The following is a 2,967-nucleotide window of genomic DNA, read 5'->3' as shown; positions in this document are numbered from 1 at the left end:
TGATAATGTTTCAGCTATTGGTTATTCTTCAAATCACATCGATTTAATTACTGAGAATTCTGACCATATTCATTGGTATCTTACTGGTTTTTATGGTTTTCCTGAAGCATCTAGAGAGCGTGATAGTAGGCAGTTGCTGCGATCTTTGGCTAGTCATCAATATTTTCCTTAGGTCTTCTTGGGAGATTTTAATAATTTTTAGTCTCCTGATGATAAGTATGTCGGTGGGGATTATCCGACGAATTGGTTTGATGGTTTTTGGGAACGCCTTACCGATTGTCAACTGACTGAAATTGCTTTGTCGAGTTTTGGCTTCACTTAGGGACGAGGGCACGGGACGGATGCTTTGGTCATGGAGCATTCGCTAATGTTGATTAGTTCCTCTAAGCTGTTGCGTTGTCCTCGTCATTTTCGCTTCGAAGATTCTTGAATTTCTAAATATGGTTTTATGGATGTGGTGACTGTAAGTTGGGTAGATCATTTGGCTTTGGACATTGCATCAAAAACAAAATCTTATGGTCTGAATTTAATGGATTGGAGGCGACAAGCCGGTACTAATTTTACTTCGCGCATAAAGTTGGAGGATTGTATTGATCGTCGGCGTGTTAGGTGCCCTCACGCGACAGAGATTGTTCAATGGAAATCAAATTCAATTTCTTTATTGGCACAGAAAGCGGTTTATTGGCAGCAATGTTCTAAGAATTTTTTGTATAAATATGGTGAAGCTAATTCTAGATTCTTTCATGCTCATGCTTCTAAGAGGCGAAGGGCAAATTATATTCATGGGCTTTGAGATGAAAGTGATCAATTGTCTTTTGATGCTAATGGTATGTCTGGTATTGTTTTAAGGTATTTCCAAGAGCTTTTTTTCTTTTCAAATTCTACTGCTTCTACTTATGATGCTTTTTTCGCTTTTTAGGCTACTATTTTTTATAGTTATAATACTACTCTTACCGCTCTGTTTTGTATAGATGAATTTTGGGATGCGATTATGAGCATGCATCCCCGATAAATCCTCAGGTCCAGATGGTATGAACCCAACTTTCTTTAAGAAGTGTTGGGCAATTGTTGCCAGGATGTTTTTAAGCAATGTCGTCATTGGTTAGATTCTTGTACGTTTCTTGCTTCTTTGAATGATACTAATATTGTTATGATTCCTAAGAAGGATCAACCTGATAGCATAAAAGATTTGAGGCCTATTGCGTTATGCAACGTTCTTTGTAAGACTGTTGCCAAGGTCCTTGTGAACCAGTTGAAGCGGATTTTTCCAATTATTATTTTTCCATCGCAATTTGGGTTTGTTCCTGGTAGACTTATAATATTCTTGTTGCTTTTGAGTTAATTCATCATATGGAAATTAAGAGGCATGGACAAGTGGGTGAAATAGCTCTTTAAGATTGACATTCGTAAAGCTTATGACTGAGTTGATTGGAGCTTTCTTAAATTTGTAATGCTTAAAATGGTTTTTCTAGTCAATGGGTTGATTGGGTTACGTTGTGCATTACTTTGGTTAATTGTCCTATCATGTTTAATGGGACAGAGGATGGCCCGATATTTCCTGGTAGGGTCTTCTTCAGTGTGACCTGTTGTCTCCTTATTTATTTATTTTATGCACTGAAGGGTTGAGTTTTTTGTTTTGTGAAGTTAAGCTGAGAGGAGACTTGCATGGTATTTCGGCTTGTCGTGGGAGTCCTACAGTGTCGCATCTGTTTGCTGAAAACAATTTTCTATTTTTTCGGGCCACTAATTTTGAATGTATAACCGTGATGCATATTCTTGATGTTTATAGGCAAGCTTCAAGGCAAGGCATCAATTTCCAAAAATCTGAAATTATGTTTTGTGTTAATACGAAGCTTTAAGAAGATTATTGGTGCAAAAGTTGTTGGGTGTTTTTACCCCTCTAAATCATGGGTGTTACATGGGCCTTCCTCCTATTATTTTTCAAGAAAATGGTGTTTTCATTTTTGAGTGATAGACTTAGTAAGTGTGCTCATAGCTGGATGAATCGTTTGTTGTCAAAATCGGGAAAAGAAGTTATTATCAAGATAGTTGCCCAGTATTTACCTACCTTTTGCTTGAGGGCTTTCCTATTTCTTATTAGCACTTGCTATGCTTTGCAAAAGATGATGAATTCTTATTGGTGGGGCTCGAATGGTAATGCTGATAGCAGAATTCATTGGGTCTCTTAGGATAAGCTTTGTGTTTTAAAAATTTTTGGAGGTTTCGAATTTTGTGACCATTATTTTAATATTGCTATGCTTGGTAAGCAGGTTGCGAGGTTCATTTCTCAGCCAAAATCCCTTCCAAGTCGTATCTTCAAAGCCAAAGATGTAAAAGTTGTCCACTGTAAATTCGGGGTTATGAATTTCCTACTAATCTAATGTTATTGTCGTTTGATGAGTTTGACATTATTCTTGACATGGATTGGTAAGCGCTGCATGATGATGTTGTCAACTGTAGATAGAAACGAATTGGAGTGAGATGTCAGGATGGTGAATCGATAAATGTTGAGGTTGACAGATTCGATTATTCTACCAATATCATATCAGTGATATCTGTTAGAAAACTGATCAAAAAGGGTTGTGAAACGTATCTAACTTACATTTTAGATACCAGAGTACCAGAATCAAAGATAAAACAAGTTCCAACAGTTAACGAATTCACTAATGTGTTTCCTGAAGAATTTTAAGGTTTACCACCTGAGAGAAGTTGAATTTGTTATTGGAGTGGCTCCAAGGACTGCTCTGATCTCTATTGCACCGTATAAAGTGGCACCAATGAAATTGAAAGAATTGAAGGCATATTTGTAAGAATTATTAGACCAGAGATTTATTCGACTGAGTGTGTCGCCTTGGGGTGCTCCAGTTCTGTTTGTGAAAAAGAAAGATGGAACTATGAGACTGTGAATTGATTATCGACAACTAAACGAAGTGACCATAAAGAACAAGTATATGTTGCCTCGTATTA

Source organism: Gossypium hirsutum, chromosome D07 (assembly GCF_007990345.1).
Source record: "Gossypium hirsutum isolate 1008001.06 chromosome D07, Gossypium_hirsutum_v2.1, whole genome shotgun sequence".
In the NCBI taxonomy this organism is placed as follows: domain Eukaryota; kingdom Viridiplantae; phylum Streptophyta; class Magnoliopsida; order Malvales; family Malvaceae; genus Gossypium; species Gossypium hirsutum.
Note: the sequence above shows the minus strand (reverse complement) of the source record.